We start from the raw sequence: 27,574 nt of genomic DNA, 5'->3' as shown, positions 1-27,574 counted from the left end.
TTTATAGAGAGGAGGGAGGGACTGACTTCCTCACCTGAGGTGATCAGGTTGAGGTTCAGCCACTCCCATCCCCAAATCAACACTTGATTAAAAACATACCATAAATTTATGTGGTTCATAAAAACATGTATTCAAAGAAATAACAATGACATATTCAGAGAAATAGTAATAAAGGAGCGGAATAAGGAAAATAAGAAAGGGAGGAATAATATATGATCGATAAATTGAGGATCAATATTGTAGGATGAGGTCAAGTTTTTTGTTGAGACCATGGGGTTGGCGACTTTCTAACTGGAAAATCCAGTAAGATTCTCTATTTAAAAGTTTGCGTTTTCTGTCGCCACCTCTTAAAGGTTTTTTGACTTTTTCAATACCTTGTGCTGACATATATGAGACATCCCCACCATGCACTGTGGCAAAGTGGAGACTTGCCGCAGATATATTGCGATTTGCATGGTGCGGTATGTCTGATATATGTTTTCTAATGCGCGTTTTTATGGCATTTGTTGTACATCCTATATATTGTAGTTTGCATTTGGTGCATGTTATGCAGTAAATGGCAAAGGTGGTATTGCAATTGAGAAAAGAATGTATCTTGAAAACCTGACCGTTAACAGTAGATTCAAAATTCTGGCTAATTTTCATGTATTTGCAACAAATACAGATTGAATGACCACATTTATAGTTCCCTTTTGTAGATAACCATGTACTCTGGGTGGAGCGGAGTTTATCATTTCTAAAGAGGGAGGGGCTTACTGAGCTGGCTATGGTGGGTGCTTTTTTGGCTGCACATTTTACGCCTTTTTGTGCCATTGCTGCCCATGCTTTGTCGCATGGCAGAACCGGAAAGTGTTTTTTTACAATATTACAGATTTGAGTGTATTCTTTGCTGTATTGTGTTACAAAGATATTTTTTCTTTCCTGATTCAGTGTCTCTCTAGTGTTGTGATTGTGTTTTTTTGCATTTGTAATAAGTAGTGAATTCCTGTCAATGTTAGATACTTCTCTGTTGCATTTGTCCAGCATTTTTTGTGAATAAGCCCTATGTGTCAGTCTTTTAGTAATGTTTTCTGCCTCTGTTTTGTAAGCTGACTCGTCACTGCAGTTTCTCTTGGCTCTAATTAATTCTCCCTTGGGTATATTTCTGATGGTGTGTGTGGGGTGGCATGATTTTGCATGCAGTAATGTATTACCAGCTGTTTGCTTTCTGTGTGTGCTGGTATATATGGAGGCTGTGGCGGAGTCCCCCCTGAGTCTGAGATCTAGAAATTCGATGTTGTTAGTGCTGTGTTGAACGGTAAAATGGATACCATTTACACACGAATTCAGATAATCCGTGAATGGCGGTATGGCCGCCACATCGCCCGACCAGATGAAGATCAGGTCGTCGATGTAACGGCCATACCACCTCACATGATCCGAGAAAGGGTTGGTGTCGATGAGGAGAAAGTTCCTCTCCCACCATGCCATAAAAATATTAGCTATGGAGGGGGAGAACTTGGCCCCCATCGACACCCCCGATGTCTGCAGGAAAAACTTTCCATCAAACATAAAATAATTTCGTCTCAGGAGGAAGTCCACCACAGCCACCACATACTCTGATAGCGCCACAGAGAAATTCCCAAAGTTTTCCAGAAACCAAATCAGGGAGGTATGAACCATATTATGGGGGATGCTGGGGTAAAGTGCAATTACATCCGCAGTGACCCAGGAATATTTCTGGGACCATTCAAGCTTCTGCATTGCTTGTAAAACTGATTTGGTATCCCTTAAAAAACCAGGAATGTTGGGGATCAAAGGCTGCAGTAACGAGTCAACCCACTGGCAGAGGCGTTCAGAGTAGGACCCTATACCCGAGACAATTGGTCTCAGGGGGGGTGGAAAGATTAATTTGTGGACTTTTGGTAGGGCGTGTAAAATGGGGGTGACAGGAAAGGCAACAAAAATATAGTCCTGTTCTTTTTGACTGAGGATGCCTAGGCTGAAACCAAATGGTATCCATTTTACCGTTCAACACAGCACTAACAACATCGAATTTCTAGATCTCAGACTCAGGGGGGACTCCGCCACAGCCTCCATATATACCAGCACACACAGAAAGCAAACAGCTGGTAATACATTACTGAATGCAAAATCATGCCACCCCACACACACCATCAGAAATATACCCAAGGGAGAATTAATTAGAGCCAAGAGAAACTGCAGTGACGAGTCAGCTTACAAAACAGAGGCAGAAAACATTACTAAAAGACTGACACATAGGGCTTATTCACAAAAAATGCTGGACAAATGCAACAGAGAAGTATCTAACATTGACAGGAATTCACTACTTATTACAAATGCAAAAAAACACAATCACAACACTAGAGAGACACTGAATCAGGAAAGAAAAAATATCTTTGTAACACAATACAGCAAAGAATACACTCAAATCTGTAATATTGTAAAAAAACACTTTCCGGTTCTGCCATGCGACAAAGCATGGGCAGCAATGGCACAAAAAGGCGTAAAATGTGCAGCCAAAAAAGCACCCACCATAGCCAGCTCAGTAAGCCCCTCCCTCTTTAGAAATGATAAACTCCGCTCCACCCAGAGTACATGGTTATCTACAAAAGGGAACTATAAATGTGGTCATTCAATCTGTATTTGTTGCAAATACATGAAAATTAGCCAGAATTTTGAATCTACTGTTAACGGTCAGGTTTTCAAGATACATTCTTTTCTCAATTGCAATACCACCTTTGCCATTTACTGCATAACATGCACCAAATGCAAACTACAATATATAGGATGTACAACAAATGCCATAAAAACGCGCATTAGAAAACATATATCAGACATACCGCACCATGCAAATCGCAATATATCTGCGGCAAGTCTCCACTTTGCCACAGTGCATGGTGGGGATGTCTCATATATGTCAGCACAAGGTATTGAAAAAGTCAAAAAACCTTTAAGAGGTGGCGACAGAAAACGCAAACTTTTAAATAGAGAATCTTACTGGATTTTCCAGTTAGAAAGTCGCCAACCCCATGGTCTCAACAAAAAACTTGACCTCATCCTACAATATTGATCCTCAATTTATCGATCATATATTATTCCTTCCTTTCTTATTTTCCTTATTCCGCTCCTTTATTACTATTTCTCTGAATATGTCATTGTTATTTCTTTGAATACATGTTTTTATGAACCACATAAATTTATGGTATGTTTTTAATCAAGTGTTGATTTGGGGATGGGAGTGGCTGAACCTCAACCTGATCACCTCAGGTGAGGAAGTCAGTCCCTCCCTCCTCTCTATAAAAACTTCTCTCAGTGTACTGGAAATTGTCATGAGTAAGGGCTAAGATTGTATTGTGCCCGAAACATGTAGACCTGCATTCCTGTACCTGGATTTTATTGAATATTGAATAAAGCCTTTGGATTACCACGAATACAAGCTGGACCAACCAATTTATTTTCTTCGTACTTATATTTCTCCTATTTCGGGTGAAGGAGCCGGTCCGTGCTATACCAGTGGAATCCCTGGCAGGTGAGAGCTGCTCAAAACCTCTGATTTTCAAATAGGCCACTATACGCTTTCAACAGAAATAACTGCAACAGTGCAGTACGTATCTATTTTTCTTTGTTTACTGAAATACGTCCCTATAAGCTTTAAACAGAAATAGCTGCAGAAGTGAACTGAAAATATATATTTCTTCTTGGACTGAAATAGGCCACTATACGCTTTCACCAGCAGTGCGTATGTATTTTTATTTGTTTAATGAAATAAGCCCCAATACTCTTTCACCAGGAATTAATGCAACCGTGCAGTGCGTTTAAATGTTTTGTGTATTACTGAAATACCGCCCTATGCTCTTTCACAAGAAATGACTGCAAATGATTTTAGTGTAAATAACAACAAAAATTACCTGCATATATTTTTTGCATTGCATTGAAATAGGCCATAAATGATATCAGCGCAGTTAACAGCAAAAGTGACCTGTGTATATATATATATATATATATATATCTTTTTCCACAGATAAAAGCCACTAAAGGCTTTTCAACATAACACTTGCACCCCAATAACTAATTGCTGGAATGACAGACCTGTATTATGAGACCAACTGGATCCCCAAGTAATGTTTTCCTGCACTTGTAAATCGATTGTTTTCACAATGAGGATTTTCCTATGACTCTCCCTAGCATCAGCACACGTCTCTCCCTGACTGTGAAATGATTCCTCTCACTTATCCTTTTTTTTTTTTAAATCTTTCACTCTCCCTAGTGCCTGCATACACGTCTGTCCCTGAAAAATGTACGATGGTAAATGGCAGCATCTAAGATGGCCGCCGTATTTATAGGGCTGTGAAATCACCGGGCTGATTGGCTGCATGCATGGCATTATGGGTCATCCCGCCTTCCCAGAGTTCCTTGCCCCATGTCCTCACATGTGTAGCCACCATTTTAGACACCATTTTAGGAAATCATGCGATTTGTTACCACGAAGCGTGAGGAAATTCGCATTCGTTCAGAATCAAAATTTTCCTGAAATTCGGAACAAATTTGACTGTCAGCTTCGATTCGCTCATCTCTAATCACAACACTTGCAATTAGTTGTTTCAATAGCGTTTGTCTGTTTGTATAGCTGCGGTATCTCAGCAGAACCACACACAACTGCTGCACAATACAAATACACTATATATAAATTATATTATAGGTATATCACACCCCTGCCTCAATCTGTTTTTTGGGGGGCAACTGGTATATCACACAAGTTGAAATTATTTGTTCCAATGACGTTTTTCACTCTGTGTAGTTTTAGTAACGCAGCAAAACCACGAAAAAATGCTGCACTACCCAAATGCACTATATAGAAAGTATATAATTGGTATATAACACCCCTGCCTCAATCTGTTTTTTTTGGGGGAAACTGGTATATCACACCAGTAGAAATTATTTGTTCCAATAGCGTTTGGCACTCTGTGTAACTGCAGTATCGCAGCAGACACACAACTGCTGCACAATACAAAGTCACTATAATACACTTTCTATGTTAGAAAGTATATTATAAGTATATCGCACCCCTCTGTGTATCACACCTATCGATAGCATACCTATACCAGTCCTTAAAAGGACTTTTGTGGCCCTATTAGCTAGCGTTTGGTGTCCCTAACAGTCAGTCCCTGCTCCACACAGCAACCTCTCCCTACATCGACAAAACACTGAATGTAAAATGGCGGCCAGATCAGGTTTATTTATAAGGTAGGGGGTGTGTCCATGTGCTGAAATGTCTCAATTGGCTGTCCTGTACCACCTGATGGATGTGTCATGGGTCAAAGTTCTTCACAATGTAAAAGAATATGGCACTGGCGGACATCGCCATATGTTCGCCCATTCGGGGAACGAGCAAAGTTCGCTGCGAAAAGACCTCCGGGCGAACCGCAAGGCCATTTCTATTAATAAGACCTTTAATCAGACCTCAGCTCAGACCCCGATGTTAAGACCCGCAATGTTAACACCCACAATCAGATCCCCAATGTTTATAAGACTCTCAATTAGATCTCAGATCAGACCCCAAATGTTTATAAGACCCCCAGTCAGAGCTTAGATCAGACCCCCATGTTAATAAGACCACCATGTTAATCAGATCTCAGATCAGACAAAGAAATCAACTCACCTCTCCTGTTCCGGACACTGTTGCTGCTGTTGCCGCTCCTGGGATCCAGCGCTCTTCCTGCTGCACTGTGCTGTGACCAGACGTCGCATAGCGTGAGGTCACAGAGTGTGCTGACATCCTCATGCCATGTGCAAGTCAAAGCAGAGAGTGTGGCGCCAGCAGATGAAGCCCAGGAAGTGGTGAGTACAGAACTTGCACAGGAAGGCTGGTTTCACACGGGCGTTGCGGATTGGGGCCGGATGCGTTCAGAGTGCGTTCAGTGAAACTCTCACTATTTTGCAAGCAAGTTCAGTCAGTTTTGTTTGCGGTTGCGTTTAGTTGTTCAGTTTTTTCCGCGCGGGTGCAAAGCGTTTTGATGCGTTTTTCACGCGCGTGATAAAAAACTGAATGTTTAAAAACAACATCTCTTAGCAACCATCAGTGAAAAACGCATCGCACCCGCACTTGCTTGCGGATGCAATGCGTTTTTCACACAGCCTCATTCACTTCTATGGGGCCAGGGCTGCGTGAAAAACGCACAATATAGAACATGCTGCGATTTTCACGCAACGCAGAACTGATGCGTGAAAAACAACGCTCATGTACACAGACCCATTGAAATTAATGGGTCAGGATTCAGTGCGGGTGCTATGCGTTCACGTCACGCATTGCACCCGTGCGGAAAAATCGCTCGTGTGAAAGGGACCGAAGCGCTGCATTCACCACTTCCCAGTCCTCCTGTACTGATGAGTGCTGATGAGTGCTCATTAGTATTTGCCCCATAAGACACACTGAGATTTGTCCCCCACTTTGGGGGGGAGTACATCTTATAGGGCGAAAAGTACCGTGTTCGAGCATCCTCTCCAATGATAATTGTTATCAACAGTGAGGATGTTTTTCTCTCCTTCTGCAGCCTGTACACTCCCCCACTGCCCCCTCTCCTGCTCCAGGCTGGCTGAGATCACAGGGAGGGTTGCTATAGGCCTTCATATCTTGGGCTCTGTAGAAGATAGAGAAATGTGCCTGATCCTATTTGAAATTTTTATTTTTCCATCAATGTAGTCATATAGCCTTGTTTATGTAGAATAAGCAGTAGTTGTTAATGGTACAACATCTCTTGGCAACCATCAGTGAAAAACGCATCGCACCCGTACTTGCTTGCAGATGCAATGCGTTTTTCACTGAAGCCCCATTCACTTCTATAGGGCCAGGGATGCGTGAAAAAAGCAGTATATAGAGCATGCTGCGATTTTCACGCAACGCAGAAGTGATGTGTGAAAAAAAAATGCTCATGTACACAGACCCATTGAAATGAAGGGGTCAGGATTCAGTGCGGGTGCTATGTGTTCCAGTCATGCATTGCACCCGCGCGTAAAACTCGCTCGTGTGAAAGCGGCCTAACTTTTATCACTGAGTTTTTACCTTATAATTTATTATTCGGCATAAATATTAAAAGCCAGAGAACCCATTCAAATTCCATTGAATATCTGTGGCAAGATTTCATAATTGCTGTTCATAGACACCCTCCATCCAATTTGACTGAGCTTCAGCCATTTTATAGTGGGGTACCTCAGGGGTCAGTATTATAGGGGTCACTGTCACTAGTGTAGTACCTCAGGGGTCAGTATTGGGCCCTATTCTCTTCAATATATTTATTAATGATCTTGTAGAAGGCTTGCATAGTAAAGTATCAATTGTTGCAGATGACACTGAACTGTGTAAAGTAATTAACACTGAAGAGGACAGTATACTACTACAGAGGGATCTGGATAGATTGGAGGCTTGGGCAGAGAAGTGGCAGATGAGGTTTAACACTGACAAATGTAAAGTTATGCACATGGGAAGGAATAATGCAAGTCACCCGTACATACTAAATGGTAAAACACTGGGCAACACTGACATGGAATTTTAGTGAACAGCAGACTAAGGCTACTTTCACACTAGCGTTCGGGTGTCCGCTCGTGCGCACCGTTTGAAGGGGCTCACGAGCGGCCCCGAACGCATCCGTCTGGCCCCAATGCATTCTCAGTGGAGGCGGATCCACTGAGAATGCATCCGCCTGCCAGCGTTCAGCCTCCGCTCCGCTCAGTGAGCGGACACCTGAACTTTCAGACTTAGAAAATTTTCTAAGTTTTAATGCAGACGCATCCGTTCTGAACGGATGCGAACGTCTGCATTATCGGAGCGGATCCGTCTGATGAAACATCAGACGGATCCGCTCCGAACGCTAGTGTGAAAGTAGCCTAAGCTGTAGAAACCAGTGTCAGGCAGCTGCTGCCAACGCCAATAAGATAATGGGTCACATCAAAAGGGGCATAGATGCCTGTAGCGGAGAGGCAGGGTGAAGTGCAGTATCTCCGCTGGTAGACAGGAACAATCAGAATGAAATGCAGGTAGCGTGTATATATCCCATCCCTCCAAGAACTAGACGACACATAGCTTGGAGGTGAACTCCTGGCTGCTAGCTTGCAGCCCTTTTTATTACATGCTCCCGTGAAGGAGAGGGACACACACATTATCATACATTAACCAATAACATTGTAGTTACAACCCACACATATTCCTCCCCTCTGTCTAGGAGATAATTGAATCAATCACTGTATCTCCCCAACTATCTCCTAAACTGAAAAGTTACTACACAATGGGACAATAGAAACCCACCCAGCATATTCCTCCCCTCTGTTTGGAGCTAATTGAGTCAATCACTGTATCTTCTCAACTATCTCCTAAGCTGGAAAGTTACTCTTATACATCTTTACAACTTTGTGAGTTTACAGGTTACATACATAAAACTTATATCAATTTAACCAGTATAGCTTGAGGATAACATATCCAAAATTCACTTGAATAGGTTCTCAATGTGGCTGGATTTGCCACAATGCCCATGATAAGAACATAGTCCTGCCACTTTACAAATCACTGGTCAGACCACACATGGAGTACTGTGTACAGTTCTGGGCTCCTGTGAATAAAGCAGACATAGCAGAGCTGGAGAGGGTTCAGAGGAGGGCAACTAAAGTAATAACTGGAAAAGGGCAACTACAGTACCCTGAAAGATTATCAAAATTGGGGTTATTCACTTTAGAAAAAAGAAAACTGAAGGGAGATCTAATAACTATGTATAAATATATCAGGGGTCAGTACAAAGATCTCTCCCATCATCTACTTATCCCCAGAACTGTGACTGTGACGAGGGGACATCCTCTGCGTCTGGACGAAAGAAGGTTTGTACACAAACATAGAAGAGGATTCTTTACGGTAAGAGCAGTGAGACTATGGAACTCTCTGCCTCAGGAGGTGGTGATGGTGAGTACAATAAAGGAATTCAAGAGGGGCCTGGATGTGTTTCTGGAGCGTAATAATATTACAGGCTATAGCTACTAGAGAGGGGTCGTTGATCCAGGGAGTTATTCTGATTGCCTGATTGGAGTCGGGAAGTAATGTTTTCCCCCCTAAAGTGGGGAAAATTGGCTTCTACCTGACAGTTATTTTTTTTGCCTTCCTCTGGATCAACTTGCAGGATAACAGGCCGAACTGGATGGACAAATGTCTTTTTTCAACCTTATAAACAATAGTACTATGTTATAAGAATGGGCAAAAATGTTATCTTCTCTACCCCAAAAGACTTGCAGAGAAAGTTGGTTTACAAAGTATTGTTACTTTGTGTTGGTCTATCACATAAAATCCCAATAAAATACATTTGTGTAAGTTTGTGAGTTTAACGTAAAAACATGTGGAAAAGTTCAAGGGGTATAAGGAATACTTTTTTTAAGGCACTGTATGTACCCAAATACTTTCTGAGAAGCGCTACTCCACAATGGTGGTTTAGGCCCCATTTAAAGGGGTTGTCCTACTAAAAATAGTCTACAATTTACAAAGCAGCTCCTGGATCTGAATTATTTTATAATTGCATGTAATTAAAAATGTATTATAGCCACTGAGTTATTCAATGAAATCTATCTGTATGGCGCAACCTGCTGCTAGTTTTTTTTCATAATTTTCTGTTTTTCTCCCTAAGATGGAAGCACATGCTCAGTTCTATCCTTCAACTGCCACCAGCTGCTGGAGAAAGGACACCCCCTCCCCCATCCCAAGCTGATATCTCGAAAAACATTTAGCAGAAAAATGAGAGCAATGAATGGTCAGATCTCTGGATCTTCTTAGCTTTGTTACAAGGAGGTTGTCATGTACTAGACCAGGCATCCTCAAACTGTGGCCCTCCAGCTGTTGTAAAACTACAACTCCCACAATGCCCTGCTGTAGGCTGATACCTGTAGGCTGTTTGGGTATGCTGGGAGTTGTAATTTTGCAACAGCTGGAGGGCCGCAGTTTGAGGATGCCTGTACTAGACTATGTAAGATTATTTACATTAATCATGGGATAACCCCTTTTAAGAAAATCTGTCACCAGGATAATCACTATTGAAGTAAAGCCCTGGCCTAATAGCACTTAGTACCTTATTTCTAGATGTGCCTTTGTTCCAGCAATGGATGTTTTCTATTTTCTGAAAATCCAGTTTATTTGGTATGCAAATGAGCCAGTAAGGTGCCCAGAGGGGCGTCACTCTAGTAGGAGCGATCCCAGGCACGCCTCATGCTAGTGCCCAAGCCTGTCCTCATGCTGGGAGAAGGAAAAGGGGGCAGAGTTATGGCTTGAATGTGATGTAGGAGGGGTGGGTGGACACATTGTGGCAGGAGGCGTGCCTGGGCTCCTTCCTGCAAGAATGGGCACCTGCCTGGGCACCTTACTGCCTCATTTGCATACCAAATAAACTGGATTTTCACAGGATAAAAAACATCTATTGCTATAACAAGGGCACATCTGGAAATAAGGTACTAAGTGCTATTAGGCTATGGCTTTACTTCAATAGCGATTATCCTGGTGACAGATTTTCTTTAAGTAATCCCTGATCCAGGGGTGTAGCTATAAATGACTGGGCCCCACAGCAAAAATTTTACAGATTCCCCCCTCACTTACTTAAAATAAAACCTTTGAAGAGAACTATTTATCTTTGTACCGCCATTTTGTGACAGCTAAAAGTTTTTTTAAAATATTTCTTCCTAAAAAGCTGAAGCTTTTTTTTTTTTCTGGTCAATGAGCTGTAGTTTTTATTGGTCCAATTTTTGATCTCTGATATTCCATTTTTTGGGGTAAACAAAAAAATCTTGAATCATGTTTTGATTGTTTTCAGTCACGGTGTACACCGTGCATGAAAATTATTTTTATTGTTTAATAGTGAAGACACTTTTGGACATGCCAATTCTTTTTTCTATGTGTATTTATCCTTATTTAAAAAGTTGGGAAAGTGGGGTGTTTGGAATTTTCATCCCAACGTCTACCCACTCTTTCCTCTGCCAGCCTCCAGTACTATAGCATGCAGTACACGGCAGCCTCCTCTCTCTGCCTCCACTGCTCCGCCATGTACTAGTGCTTATTATGGAACACATACGCATGCACCCGATGCCAGCCCAGGAACATCCTGGCATCACATGTATGTATATATAGCACTAGTAGATGGCGGAACAGCGAGCAGAGAGGGGAGCCTGCCATGTACGGCATGCTATAGTACAGGAGGCTGGCAGAGAATGGATTGAGCAGAGTTTGTGATCTTGCTACCTGGCAGCTGCATGCTGAAGGCCTTAGCATGCAGCTGCCATGTGGCCATCCCAGCCTCTGCCAGCCTCCTATATTATAACAGATGCATGCCCTTTATTATATAGGAGTCCGGTGGGACTGGGATGGCAGCCTGCTGCTGTACCTGGCCTTTCCTCCTCTCCACTCCCAGTCTGTGAAGTTCAGAGGAAAGAGTGAACCACTTGGACTCTGCCCTCCTCCTTCCTCATGCCCAGAGAGGCCCCAGAACCACTGTGCACTAATGCAGCAGTAGGCAAGGCAAAGGGGGGCCAGGGGGGTCCAGGCACATACCTGAAAAAAACAAGTGCTGTGCATGCCTGCTGTGCCTCCCTCCACCCTCTGCCGTTCTGCTTCTCCTCTCGCCTGCTTCTCCTGCTTGCTGCACCCCTTGACGAGGACTTCACTTAGTGGGCGGATGCAACTGCGCTACCTGATGAGATTAATTTACAATGCATGCTGCCACCTTGTTCTCTGGCTGGCAGTGCGCTATGCAGGCAGGAAGGCAGAAGAGGCAGCTCAACTCATCATCATGTATGGGGCGGGCAGATGCTGTGCGGTGCAAGCACCCTTTTAATTAATGTGATGCAGAGTGGCTGGGCATGGTGAGTCGGTCCCTATGTGAAAATTTAAAAGTATGTACAGCAAGGCAACTGGAGGCAGGAAGGAGCATCAGGGGCAGCGAGGCACCTGGGGGCAGGAAGGAGTATCAGGGGAAGCGAGGAACCTTGGGGCAGGAGGGAGCAGAGGCAAGCTGTGAGGCACCTGGGAGCAGAGGGGAGCAGTGAGGCACCTAGGAGCATAGGGGAGCAGTGAGGCACCTGGGAGCAGAGTGTAGCAGTGAGGCACCTGGGAGCAGTGAGACAAGCAGAGGGGAGCAGTGAGGCACCTGGGAGCAGAGGGGAGCAGTGAGACAAGCAGAGGGGAGCAGTGAGGCACCTGGGAGCAGAGGGGAGCAGTGAGACAAGCAGAGGGGAGCAGTGAGGCACCTGGGAGCAGAGGGGAGCAGTGAGACAAGCAGAGGGGATCAGTGAGGCACCTGGATCAGAAGGGAGCAGTAAGGCACCTGGGGGCAGGAAGGAGCATCAGGAGCAGCGAGGAACCTGGGGGCAGGAGGGAGCAGAGGCAAGCAGTGAGGCCCCTGGGAGCAGTGAGGCAAGCAGTGAGGCACCTGGGAGCAGAGGGGAGCAGTGTGGCACCTGGGAACAGTGAGGCAAGCAGAGGGGAGCAGTGAGGCACCTGGGAGCAGAAGGGAACAGTGAGGTACCTGGGAGCAGTGAGGCACCTGGGAGCAGAATGGAGCAGTGAGGCAACTGGGAGCAGTGAGACAAGCAGAGGGGAGCAGTAAGGCACCTCAGAGCAGTGAGACAAGCAGAGGGTAGCAGTGAGGCACCTGGGAGCAGAGGGGAGCAGTGAGGCACCTGGGAGCAGTAGGGAGCAGTTAGGAACCCAATGGGCAGGACGTAGTGTTGAGCGAGCATGCTTGGCCAAACACCAATTCAGCTCGAGCATCGCTATGCTTGGCCGAACACCGCGTGTGCTCGAGCGCGATGCTCGAGTCAGTGTATTTAAAACTAATTTAGCCTCAATTTCTATGCAGAAGATCGCTATACAGTCAGGAAATCCCTCAGTGTGAGTCCGAGGCTTAGGAGTCCCTGCTCTGACTCCATATATAGCTATGTCCATATATGGAGTCAGTGTTTGGGGACACCCAGAGTATTTAAATCTAATTTATCCTGTATTTCAGAAAAGTTTCTGGCCCATTAAACATTGACCACCCCTTTAACAGTGATCTTCATAGTGGCCGCCCCTTTAGCAGTGACCTCCACAGTGCCCGCCACCTTTAACAGTGACTTCCACAGGTGCCACCCCTTTAACAGTGACATTCACAGTGCCCGCCCTTTTAACAGTGACCGCCCCTTTAACTGTGACCTATTGGCTGATAAGGGACATGTGACCGTGTGTACAGTCTATTTATGGCTATGTTGCTATGAAAACCTGGAAAAATTAAATATGAACTTATATTGACTGACACACCTCATATGACTGAATATTTAAGGACCTGCAAACTGCTAAAACCTGTGATCAGTTGTTATGGCAACCTGGAGTAGGATCTGTGAGCTTCTATTGGCTAATAAGGGACATGTGACCGTGTAAATGGCAGTTTGAATTTAAGTCAAAGGCTTGCTGGCTTCTATTGGCTAATGCGGGTCATTTTTGGGGAATATCTCAGGAACGGTACATCCTAGAGAGCTGAGATCCGGTCTAAAACCTTCTCAAACACCTGATGTACCTGTGTGCCAAATTTGGTGAAGATCGGTCCAGTATGAGACTTCTACTGTATAGGTCTCAGTAGAAGTACAGTACAATAGAAGTCTCATTATATTATTTTTTTTTTAAGTAACTGGCTATGCAGCTATTATAGCTGAGTGGTTAAGTGCTTTGCCTCTAATACAGAAGGTCGTGAGTTTGAAACTTTTCTGAAATAGAGGCTAAATTAGATTTAAATACACTGGGTGTCCCCAAGCACTGACTCCATATATGGACATAACTATATATGGAGTCAGAGCAGGGACTCCTAAGCCGAACTAGAGTCCCGACACCCTCCCCTCTTCAGAGCAGGGGGTGCCTGGGATTCTCCCATTGACTTCTATAGTGCTCGGGTGCTCGATTAACACTAGCAGGGAGGCACCTGGGGGCAGAGGGCAGTATAAGGGGCATGAGGAAACAACTAGTGCAGGGAGAGGAAGGACGATTCACTAACCTTAGGAGGGAGGACTCCTGCAAGAATCTGTTAAGGAGTGCACAGGTCTCTTCCCCATGGATCACACCAGCCAATCAGAACACCCCTTTTTATCCTGATGCTCATTGGTTAGCCAGCTCCTTTCTGAAGGGGTGGTCCCTTACCTTGCTGAGATGTTTCTGGTGCTGCCATCTCCAGCACTGCTTCTGGCTGATTCCATGTGCAGTGCCCTTGATCCTCTCAGCAATGGGGAATAGATCTGCTAGGAGCACAGCTGGGGCTGAGATCGCCACACGGACCAGGGAGAGGAGGCAGCCTTGCAAAATAAACTTAATAGTGCTACTGTCATTTGCCTACTGTTTGTCCCCAGCGCTGTGCTCCCGGGCCAATTCTGAGTTGGGCCCCCGAAGCAGACGCTTCCCTTGCTTCCCTAGTAGCTACGCCACTGCTCTGGTCTACTTACTAATTGTCCTCCTAATGTGTATAAACATTTTTATCTCAGGTTCATTTGCTTCATATTAAACATAGTAATTTACCCTATGTTAGCTGAAGTTATAATTGCAATAATAAATTGGTTACTTGGTGATGCTAAACTCATACCTTCTCGTCAGAATGGATACGACTGGGTCTTACATCCAATTAACATTCCTTTTTGATCTTTAAGTGTTAAATGTGTCAAATTCAGAAGAAAGGTATTTTTACGCAGAGTAAACAAGCACTTGTCTACTTCAGTCGACATCAAAACCGCAGTATCTTTGATGACATGAACAACTTTCTCCAAGTCAAAGAGACCAATCAAACCAGAACATTTCATATGAGATGGTGATTATGAAGTTTCTTTTGAATTTCTCTGCTGGATATGTGTAGAGGGAAGTCAGGTGGGCGTATGTATATGGATATATATATGTATCTGACCCTTCTTTGATATGTGTATATATGCATATATATATGGGGCCCTTTATATGGCCAATAGGGATATATATTTCCTGTATGGCCGTGTATATATTGGCCCTGTATGGCAAGTGGGGACATATGTATGTCCCCTGTATGTGATGCCCCAGGTATCGGCCCCCAAGGTCTCCTGATCTGACCCCCTTAGACTTTTATCTTTAGGGTCATCTGAAGGCAATTGTCTATGCTGTGAAGATACAAGATGTGCAGCACCTGAAACTACGGATACTGGAAGCCTGTGTTGGCATTTCTCCTGCAGTGTTGCTATCAGTGTGTGAAGAGTGGGAGAAGAGGGTTGCATTGACAATCCAACACAATGGGCAGCACATTGAACACATTTTATAAGTGGTCAGAAACTTGTAAATAACTCATAAAAGAATAAAGTTACGTTAAAACCAAGCACACCATTGTTTTTCGTGTCAAATTCCCATTAAGTTTGATGTGTCACATGACCCTCTTCCTATTGAAAAAACAAAAGTTGGATTAAAAATGGCCGACTTCAAAATAGCCGACTTCAAAATGGCCGCCATGGTCACCACCCATCTTGAAAAGTTTCCCCCCTCACATATACTAATGTGCCACAAACAGGAAGTTAATATCACCAACCATTCCCATTTTATTAAGGTGTATCCATATAAATGGCCCACCCTGTATTAAACGCTTATACAAGTAAAGCCCCCCTGACAGAGTGGAGAGGGTGTCAGCAGTATTATTATGCCCTTCCTCTGATCCGTCAGAACAATAACCCCCAAAAAATGGATCGCCATCTACGTGCAGACTGCCCGATCCACTGAAGACGCCATGTAGATGGCGAAACATGTCGGGGGGCAGTGTTTAGTATTTTAGGCTACAGCAGACCCAGTAAAAGTGTGCAAGCTACCGAGTAGCTAGTAGGTAGTTTAGTAAGCAATTGCGCCGCCACCAGAACTGTAGCATATGAATTGAATGAGCGAAAGGAGACAGTCAGAAGGCAGCAAGTGTAGCAATTGAACAGCTATCAAATAATAGTTACAAACAAGAGCAACATAGTTATATAAATGTGTCAAAAGTGACAGACACTGAATAGCTAGTAGGCAGTATAGAAAGGAACAGCGCCGTTACTGGAATTATAGCAGAACCAATGTATATGTGAAAGCAGCTAGCAAGAAGTCAGCAAGTGTAACAAATACGCTGCCACTGCAAAAACAGCTAATAAAAGAGGGTAATAAAAGAATGAAATAAACGCAAGTACAGCACACAAAGGGTCTACTGTAGATAGTTTTAATATAGTAGGTTAGACAAAAATGTTCACAATTTATTAAATAAGCAAACAATAAAAGTTAAATTTTAAAAATACAAAAAAACAAAATATGCACATGTCAAGAGCAGGCAATTAGTAGTCTCAGACTAAATGTAAATACAATACAAGTGCCTCTACATGTGCAGGGTATACATAAGTGTAATATATGTGGCCCAGTGACATAGTGTTGAGGAAGCAGCAGCATGAGGAGACCACAGAGAGGCCCAGTGACAGAGTGGGGAGGAAGCAGCAGCATGAGGAGACCCGAGAGTGGCCCAGTGACATAGTGTTGAGGTGGCACCAGCATAAGGAGACCACAGACTGGTGATGTGGCAGCAGCATGAAGAGACCTTATAGTGGTGAGGTGGCAGCTGCATGAGGAGACCACAGAGTTGCCCAGTGACAGAGTGGGGAGGTGACAGCAGCATGGGGAGACCCCAGAGTGTCCCAGTGACATAGTAGTGCGGTGGCAGCAGCTTGAGGAGACTGCAGAGTGGTGAGGTGATAGCAACATGAAGAGACCACAGAGTGGCCAAGTGACATAGTGTTGAGGTAGCAGCAGCATGAGGAGACCACAGAGTGGTGATGTGGCAGCAGCATGAGGAGACCACAGAGTGATGAGATGGCAGCAGCATGAGGAAACCACAGAGTGGCCCAGTGACATAGCTTTGAGGTGGCAGCAGGATGAGGAGACCACAGAGTGGTGATGTGGCAGCAGCATGAGGAGACCACAGAGTGGTGAGGTGGCAGCAGCATGAGGAGACTACAGAGTGGCCCAGTGACAGAGTGGGGAGGTGGGGGGCAATACCAGTACCAGCTGAAGAAGGTGGGTGGCAATAGGATAACCTGGCAGCAGGTGTGTGGCATCAGGCAGGTGGCAGCATCAGAATAGTAGCTGAAGCAGGTAGCCAGAAGAAACAGGTCTCCTTTGACAAAGTGTAGGTGTGGCACCATGGATGATCTAGTCTGATGCATCAGGCACTGGTGTTTGAAAATCCTGTCTGATCTACGCCTGATTCATCTTCACAAAGGTCAGTTTCTCCACATTTTGGGTGGACAAGCGAGTTCTCCTTGGGGTAACTATGGCCCCCGCCGCACTAAACACCCACTCTGATGCCACACTGCTCACCGGGCAGGAAAGCTTGTCCAGGGCAAACTCAGCCAGTAGCAGCCACAAATCGAGTTTGACTACCCAGTAGTCCCAGGCATCTTTGATGTGGGGTGGCAGGGTGCACTCCAAATATGCCACAACCTGCTGGTTCAGGTTCTGCTCTATATCTAACTGCTGCTGCTGGTGAGAAGTTGCTTCAGTAGGCAGGTGAAGAAAACTGCTCATCAGCGACTCTAGACTTAAGTTGCCATGGCAGTGGAACGTGAGTGCAGAGGGCCTGCGTGAGGATGGGCGATGGCGCACAAAGGCAGCGGGCAAATGCCTACATAGGAGGATGTCTCAATAGTAGTTCAGTTTGTCCTCCCTCTCAGCGGGTGTTAAAAAAAAGCCCCCATTTTGGACCGTTAGAGAGAATCTAACATGGTGGAGAGCCAGTAGTCATCCCTCTGCTGAATGTTGACAATTTGTCTGTCACTACGCAAGCAACTGAACATGCATCAGGCCGTTTGCGTAAGTGATTTGGAAAGACCCCCTGCCTCCATCTCCACTGCATACTGCCACGGTGTGTCTGGGTCATCTGCCTAATCTTCCTCATCACCCTGTAGCTCCTCCAGCTCCTCCTGGTCCTCCACTCCTGTCACCTATGTAGAAAAACCACCCATTTCTCTATGCATTGCTTGTGCTCGAATGTCTTCCTCCTCCTCTAGTTTATCCCTAGCAACCAATAGAAAAGTTGCCTGCCCCTTACTTTACAAGTTGCACGTATTGCGAAAAAATATGCGCATCATAATTTGCACGCTATCTGCATATAAAGCTATTCTAATGTTCTGCTGTGTCAACCATTTTATCCAGCCTCAGGAAACATATACCAGCTTGAAAAATGTAGCATAAGTGACCCACGCCGGAATTTTGCGCGCATTGCACGAATAATACATTGACGATTTTCAGAATCAAGAGTATAATCTCGAATTCTCGAATTAGCGAATTTGACAAATATTCTACGAAATATTCGCAAAATATCGCAAATTAAAATATTGCCCCTGCTGCTCATCACTAGTCTCCTGTCCTCTGGCCAGCCAGATTTAGTAGCATGTGTTCCAGGACATGAATCAGTGGAATGACAACAATTCCACTGATTCATGTCCTGGAACACATGCTACTAAATCTGGCTGGCCAGAAGACAGGAGACTAGTGATGAGCAGCAGGGGCAATATTTTAATTTGCGATATTTTGCGAATATTTCGTAGAATATTTGTCAAATTCGCTAATTTGAGAATTCAAGATTATACTCTTGATTCTGAAAATTGTTCATCCCGTAGTCCTGGTGACATAGCCTCCTCAAAGTGCCTGAGCAAACGGCAGATGTCACACATGAGCTGCCACTGGCTGACATTGAAGTTACACAGGGGAGTACTCCTGTCCGCTTGGATAATCAAGAAATCGTTTATGGCCTTTCTCTGTTCGTATAGTCGGTCCAACATATGAAGGGGGGATTTCCAACGGGTGGAAACGTTGCATAACAGCCTATGTTGCGGTATGACGTTCTGCCGCTGCAGCTCAAGGAGGGTGTGCTTTGCGGTGTACAAGTGGCTGAAGTGCATGCAAAGTTTCCTGGCCATTTTTAGGATATCTTGCAGATGGGGTGAAGACTTCAGTAACTGCTTTACAACCAGATTAAACACTTGCGTCATGCAGGGCGCATGGCTCAGTCCTCCTTGATGTAGCTCCGATACCATGTCATCATGGTATCGATTTTTGGGCAAAGATATCTTTATTGCTTTTCTTGGAGTACAACCAATGTAAAAAAGTTATCTGGTCACAGAGGGTGGGCACATATAACAGGTACATTTAAAGCAGTGTATCACTTAGATGCTAAACAGCGTATATACATGTAAAGGCATCTAAATCCCGAAGTACCCTCAATTAATATCAATTCTCTGTCACATATAACACAACCGAAAACCATCCCCACCCCTGAGCTCCAGAAGCCCCCCATCCATCCCCCCACCCAGCGTACCTGGCCTGGTACGGCCGCCACAAGGGGCGATAGGGCGTTCATGCCCCTCTCTTGGGTATTTCTCAAACCTTCATAGTATCGGATCCTATTTAGTGTGGACTGTTATGGTGGTATTCATTATTTAAGAATGCTGACAATTTATTTGTTTAATATTAGGACATAGCCACAGCAAGTGGGTGGTCATCAGTTCCAGTCAGGATATTCCTTCTCGCCATTTCCCCTATCTATACGCCTGTTTCTGTGGCATAGCTCACCCCGCGCCGTTTCATGCCCTCAAAATCTGTTATTCTTGTCATTAAGCTTTGCCATTCATTTATTGTTGGCGATCTATCTTTCACCCATTGTCTCAAAATTATTACCTTGGCCAATAAAAATCCCTTCAACCAATAAGCCTGTTCGTTTTTGGTAGTTCTTTTTTTGTACTCAGGAGGGAGGAGTCCAAGCACAACTACTTGGATAGTTAAGGGGGGGCTATTCCCACTTTGTACCGCCAACGCCTGGAATATGCTGCCCCAAAAGATCTTAATAACTGGGCAGTCCCACAGCATATGTACAAACCCTGCGGCTACAAGGGAGCATTTCAAGCAGCTGAATTCTTGTCCCTTGTTACTATACATTTTAGATAAGAGACTCGGGGTAACATATAAACGGTGTATTATTTTAAATTGTGTCAACCGGTGTTGTCGTGAAGGAGAGGCCTTCTTGATGTTTTGATATATTTCCCACCATTGTGAAGAGTTACATTCCCCTATATCCACCTTCCATTTATCTACACTTTTAAATTTAGTGACCGTACTTAGTTCCTCAATGAATCTCCTATATATTAGTGAGATCTTAACTTTATTCCCTACTATATTATAACAAAATAATAAAAACCCCTGAGTGGCTGTTATCAAAGGTATTTTTTTAAGCGTGCATGCTAATGCGTGTTGTACTTGAAAATATCTATAGTGTTCTAATGCAGTTATTGGTGTCTGTTGGAGCAGTTCCCCTATTAATTTAATTTTCCCTTTCGTGTATATATGTGAAAATAACGTGATACCTCTTCGAGTCCAATAATCATTTTCGTTAAGTGGCAAGAATTCTGTTAACGCAGGGTTATCCCATAACGGGGAGAAATCCAGAACTTGGGGGGCCTGGATAAGTACCTTGATTTTATTCCAGGTCTTCTGTAGCGCGGCCCGATGGGGCAACAAATATCCGCACGCTCCAGAAGCCCGGATTCCAGTATACTGAATATATTATATGTGTGCTGTTGACGTTGCCCTAAAATATGGGATAATAATACTCCATCCCCGGTATTGACGCACCACTGTAGTTGTGAGCACAAGTAGTAGATTTGAAAATGGGGCAGGCCTAGGCCGCCATTACTTGCCGACATTCGCAAATATTGTAACTTAATACGGACCCTTTTTCTGCCCCATATCAAATCATTTATCAATCGATCAATCAGATTAAAAACACTATCCTCAATCCAGGCAGGGCAGGAACTAACCGTGTACAGTATCCAAGGCAACAGAACCATTTTAATCAAAGCGATCCTATTAATCTGCGAAAGCGGAAGTTTCTGCCATACCCTTATTTTTTCCCTTATTTTCCCGACTAGAGGGGTGATATTTAGTATATTATAGTCCCTGATGGTGTTACTAATTTTTATCCCTAAATAGTCTAAATGGTCTGTTGGAGCGATAATTCTGACCCTGAGATCGTTCAAGGGAGGCACCCGATTCAGGGGGAAGAGAACAGATTTTGTCCAGTTTATCTCGTATCCGGCAATTCTACCGAATTCCTCTGCTATGGTATCGATTTTTAGTTGTCGAGGTGAAAGCCAGGATTCAATTTCTTGATGAAGGACGCGGAGCAGTTCCATCCCTGTGTGGCTCCGTTCGCCCAGGAAAACATGTGCACATGTGGTGTGCTGGAGGAGCACTGTGAATTGTCCCTGCAGTGGAGGCTGAGGACACAGTGGAGGATGAGGAGTCAGAGGCGGACATTGTTGCAGGACCAAAGGCATGAGAAATTGCAGGCGGAAGCAGCATCACCTGGCCAAGTTGATGGTGTGGCTGGGCAGGAACCATTTACCCAGTGGGCCGTAAAGGACATACAGTCAGGTCCATAAATATTGGGACATCAACACAATTGTAACACTTTTGGCTCTATACACCACCACAATGGATATGAAATGAAACAAACAAGATGTGCTTTAACTGCAGACTGCCAGCTTTAATTGGAGGGTATTTACTTCCAAATCAGGTGAACGGTGTAGGAATTACAACAGTTTGCATATGTGTCTCCCACTTTTTAAGGAACCAAAAGTAATGGGACAATTGGCTTCTCAGCTGTTCCATGGCCAGGTGTGTGTTATTCCCTCATTATCTCAATTACAATGAGCAGATAAAAGGTCCAGAGTTAATTTCAAGTGTGCTATTTGCATTTGGAATCTGTTGCTCTCAACTCTCAAGATGAGATCCAAAGAGCTGTCACTATCAGTAAAGCAAGCCATCATTAGGCTGAAAAAACAAAGCAAACCCATCAAAGAGATAGCAAAAACATTAGGCATGGCCAAAACAACTGTTTGGAACATTCTTAAAAAGAAGGAATGCATCGGTGAGCTCAGCAACACCAAAAGACCCGGAAGACCACGGAAAACAATTGTGGTGGATGACCGAAGAATTCTTTCCCTGGTGAAGAAAACACCCTTCACAACAGTTGGCCAGATCAAGAACACTCTCCAGGAGGTAGGTGTATGTGTGTCAAAGTCAACAATCAAGAGAAGACTTCACCAGAGTTTATACAGAGGGTTCACCACAAGATGTAAACCATTGGTGAGCCTCAAAAACAGGAAGGCCAAATTAGAGTTTGCCAAACGACATCTAAAAAAGCTTTCACAGTTCTGGAACAACATCCTATGGACAGATGAGACCAAGATCAACTTGTACCAGAGTGATGGGAAGAGAAGAGTATGGAGAAGGAAAGGAACTGCTCATGATCCTAAGCATACCACCTCATCAGTAAAGCATGGTGGTGGTAGTCTCATAGCATGGGCATGTATGGCTGCCAATGGAACTGATTCTCTTGTATTTATTGATGATGTGACTGCTGACAAAAGCAGCAGGATAAATTCTGAAGTGTTTCGGACAATATTATCTGCTCATATTCAGCCAAATGCTTCAGAACTCTTTGGACGGCGCTTCACAGTGCAGATGGACAATGACTCAAAGCATACTGCAAAAGCAACCAAAGAGTTTTTTTAAGGGAAATAAGTGGAATGTTATGCAATGGCCAAGTCAATCACCTGACCTGAATCCGATTGAGCATGCATTTCACTTGCTGAAGACAAAACTGAATGGGAAATGCCCCAAGAACAAACAGGAACTGAAGACAGTTGCAGTAGAGGCCTTACAGAGCATCACCAGGGATGAAACCCAGCGTCTGGTGATGTCTATGCGTTCCAGACTTCAGGCTGTAATTGACTGCAAAGGATTTGCAACCAAGTATTAAAAAGTGAAAGTTCGATTTATGATTATTATTCGGTCCCATTACTTTTGGTTCCTTAACAAGTGGGAGGCACATATGCAAACTGTTGTAATTCCTACACCGTTCACCTGATTTGGAAGTAAATACCCTCAAATTAAAGCTGACAGTCTGCAGTTAAAGCACATCTTGTTTGTTTCATTTCAAATCCATTGCGGTGGTGTATAGAGCCAAAAATGTTAGAATTGTGTCGATGTCCCAATATTTATGGACCTGACTGTATATTTTCCTTCAACGCAGTTATAGCTCCACACATCGGCGCTGCAGTGCACTTTGGCAGACACCAACAGGCTCAAGGACTGGCCCACCTTCTGTTCTACATATGTGTGTAGGACTGTTACTGCCTTTTTCGCAAAGAAATGACAGCTTGGGACTCTTCACCTCGGCTCGGCACAAGCCATCAGTTCTCTGAAAGGTGCAGAGTCCACCACTTGGAAAGGGAGGGACTGCAGCACCAGCAACTTAGCCAGAAGCACGTTCAGCTTCTGCACGGTTGGATGAGTGCACGCATACTGTTGTCTCTTGGAAATCGCTTTGGTGATCGATTGCTGACGGAATGACTGACGAGGAGTAGGAGGTTGAGAAACAGGAGCATCAGGACCAGCAGATGATGGGAAGGACAGACAGCTTCCTTTGGCTGAGGTGGTGGAGCCTTGACTGCATGAATTCTAGGTGTGTGCCACTGGGTGATTTAGCGGTTGCTGCGGCAGGCTGGACCACCACATCGGAGCCACGGTTCTCCCAGGCCACTTTATGGTGATGCTGCATATGTTGACGATGGCCCATTTTGCCAATGTTAGCACCAAGGCCATACTTCACCTTCTGCCCACAAATTTGGCAAATGGCCATGTTCACCTGGTCTGGCGGACTGACAAAAAATTGCCACACTGCCGAGTATGCCATTTTCCCCCCAGCACTCCATGCTGACTGCTTGCTACCGCTGCCTCAGTGAACCCCTGCACCACTACTTTCCGGGCAGGTAGGCTCCTGCGAAGAGGGTGGTCTACCCCTGGCACATTTGGCTCCCGACCTCCCACTGCTGCCACCCTGCTGACTCCCAGCCACGCTACCACCCTGATGGCTGAGCCCCTGCCTCACGGGCAAGCTGCCACCATCTTCTTCTGATGCAATCAAGTGCAATCGACTACATCATCATCATCCGCTACTGTCTGCACGTCACTGATGTCCCCCCTAATGGTTTTAGGGCCAGGAGCCTGACCGTTCGCAACACCTGCTCCCATGTGACTTTCATTATCACTACTTGCCTGCCTTTCGGAGGAAGCGGCGGATCTCTCCTCCAGATCTTGGCTGGGCAGTAGCTGCTGACTGTTCTCTAGTAGCTTGTCCTCTCTGTATAGTCCAGCTGAGCCCACAGCATATGATACTTCTCTGGCTGAGGGAACAGAAAAGGACAGAGACAGGTTGAGGACAGTTGAGGTACAGGGCCTGCTCCTGGGCCATGCCAACTAAGCGTTGTGTCAGAGAAACCCACCGACTCTTGGCTTGGGAAGTCTGATGTCAATTGCAACAAAGTTGAAGACCAAGTCAACCATTCAAGCACTGCTGGGTTGCTGGCTAAGACACAACCTCTAGATGACATCGAAAGCTCAGGCCTCTTGCTGCGACTCCTGCTGACCCCTTCCCCCCTTCTGCTGCCTGCGACAGAAAATTTTGGCCACTGCCCATTCCCTTTGAACGGACTGTCACCTTTCTGTCTGACATAGTGTGTAATAAAATAATTAAATTAAAATAATACCTCCCAAAAAAGGCTGTAGTACAATGTAACTTCACTGCAGAATGGCAATTAAGACGTATTATTTTTCCTTTTAATACAGCCTAAAAAAATTAATATAAAAAGCACAATTCACCACAGAACGGCTAATGGGACGTACATTTCTTTCCTACTAATGCACCCTGTAAATGGCTGTAGTACAATGTAACTTCACCTCTGAGCGGCAATTATGACATATATTTTTTCCTTTTTTTTCCCCTATTAATACACCCCAAAAAAAGAAATATAACAATTACAATTCACCGCAGAACGGCTAATGGGACGTACGTCTCTTTCCTATTAATATACGCCGTAAATGGCTGTAACACAATGTAATTTCACAGCTGAACGGCAATTATGACAAATATTTTTCCTTTTTTTTCCGGTATAAATACACTCCCCAAAAAATGGAAAACAATATAAAATCAACGCAGAACAGCTAATAGAGCGTACGTATCTTTCCTATTAATACACCCCGTAAATAGCTGTATCACACAGCTGTATCACACAGCACTTTCAACACAATCACAAGCAAGGTTTGCTGGAATTACTGATGTATCATAGAGTGCAAACATCAAGCAGCAGTGTAACAGCAATTTGGATCCCCAATTAGTGCAGCAAGGTGTAATAGAATCGCTCCTAATACCCACGGTGTACACTCTTCTATTGCACCCTGTTCTCCTTTTATAGTGTAGATGATGCCTAACTATCCTTTCCCTACACCTTGAATAATCTTTCCCTGAAATTGTAAATTGTTTTTTCAGCACAATAAAGTCATTCCTAGCGCCTGCTGACATCTCTCCCTGCACTAAGTACACTGGAAAATGGCTGAATCCAAGATGGCTGAGGTTATTTAAAGGGCTGTGACATCACAGGGGCTGGCTGCTGATTGGCTGCATACATGGCATTGTGGGTGATCCCTCGATCCCAGAGTTCTCCATGTCCTAACTAGAGATGTCCTTGCTGTTCACCCGACGGTCGTTTCGCGGCAAAATTTGCTAATTCGCGGTTCGCCGAACAGGCGACCATATGGCGATGTCCGCCGGCGCCTTATTATTTTGCATTGTGAATAACTTTGACCCATGACACGTCCATCAGGTGGTACAGGACAGCTAATTAAGACGTTTCAGCACATGGACATACCCCCTACCTTATAAATAAATCTGATCTAGCCGCCATTTTATATTCAGTCTTTTGCCAGTGTAGGGAGAGGTTGCTGTTTAGAGCATGGACAGGCTGTTAGGGACCCCAAACGATAGCTAATAGGGCCACAAAAGTCCTTTAAAGGACTGGTATAGGTGTGCTATCGATAGTTGTCACTTACTGAGGGGTGTAATATACTTATAATATACTTTCTAACATAGAAAGTATATTATAGAATATTTGTATTGTGCAGCAGTTGTGTGCGGTTCTGCTGCGATACTGCAGCTACACAGAGTGCCATACGCTATTGGAACAAATAATTTATACTGGTCTGATATACCAGTTGCCCCCCAAAAAACTGATAGAACCGGGGTGTTATATACCAATAATATACTTTCTATATAGTGCATTTGGGTAGTGCAGCATTGGTTTGCGGTTTTGCTGCATTACCTCAGCTACAGATAGGGACAAACAACATTGGAACAAATAATTTCTACTGGTGTGATATACCAGTTGCCCCCCCAAAAAAGTGATTGAAGCAGTGGTGTGATATACCTTCTTCCACAAATACTGCTATTCTATAGGGACATTTGTCACAGGGTTATTTTGAGGCTTCGGATCAGGAAGAGGAGGTAGCAACGGTCGCCACCCAGCAGTCTGACGACAGTACCCAGATCAGCCCAAGGAGGGTGGTCCCCGCTGTTGCTGCCTACTCCCAGATCTCTAATGTGAGTGGTGGTGAAGGGGACGAGGATGATGTGTCTATGGACGTCACGTGGGTGCCCACAAGAGAGGAAGAGGAGGGGAGTTCATAGGGAGAGACGGAGCAGCAGATAGGGAGGAGAAGGAGAAGAAGCAGGCAGAACTTACAGTGCACAGGAGGCAAAAAGCAAACTGCTAATGTATCTGGAACGAGCCATCCACCATGCACGGTCACATCTGGCACTCCCAGGACCCCGGCACATGGCTCCGTAGTGTGTTTTTTTTTAACGTGTCCGCTGATGACAATAGTGTTGCTATCTGCAGCCTGTGCTGTCAACGCATACGTTGCGGTAAGCCCAACACTCACCTAGGGACGACCGCCTTAAGAAGGCACCTGGCCTCCCACCACCGAGCTCAGTGGGAGCAACACCGTCAGAACCCACAAAGACACACTCCTGGTGCTCCATGTCCTGCCTCTTCTCCTTCCCCTTCTCCTCTCTCCTCCCATTTGTCCTCCACTCCACCTTCCACCGTGCCGTCGTCGCGTTCATCTGGCAAAAGGCAGGCTTCCATGGCCCAAATGTTCGAGCGAAAAAAGATGATGATCCTCTTGCCCAACGGCTGGATGCCGGCTTGTCAGAACTGCTAGCAGGCCAACTACTGCCATATAAATTGGTGGACTCGGAGGCCTTTAGAAAATTTGTGGCCATTGGCACACCACAATGGAAAGTACCCGGAAGGAAATATTTCTCCCAGAAGGGCATCCCGGAGCTATATGGTCACGTTCAGCAGCAAGTGAATGTATCTCTGGCACACAGTGTCGGTGCCAAGATACATCTGACCACAGACACGTGGTCTAGCAAACACGGGCAGGGAAGGTACATAACTTTTACTGCCCACTGGGTGAACCTTCTGACGGCCATCAAGCATGAAACCCGTAGCAGCCATGTGGATTTGGTGTTATCGCCACAGATTGCATGCAGGCATGCCTCTTCTTCTCCTCCTCCTACTCCATCCTCCGTCTCCTCCTCGGCTGATTCCTCCTTTTCCA

The sequence above is a fragment of the Bufo bufo genome, chromosome 4, assembly GCF_905171765.1.
Source record: "Bufo bufo chromosome 4, aBufBuf1.1, whole genome shotgun sequence".
Taxonomy (NCBI): domain Eukaryota; kingdom Metazoa; phylum Chordata; class Amphibia; order Anura; family Bufonidae; genus Bufo; species Bufo bufo.
The sequence above is the reverse complement of the archived record's forward strand: the minus strand, read 5'-3'. Positions refer to the sequence as shown.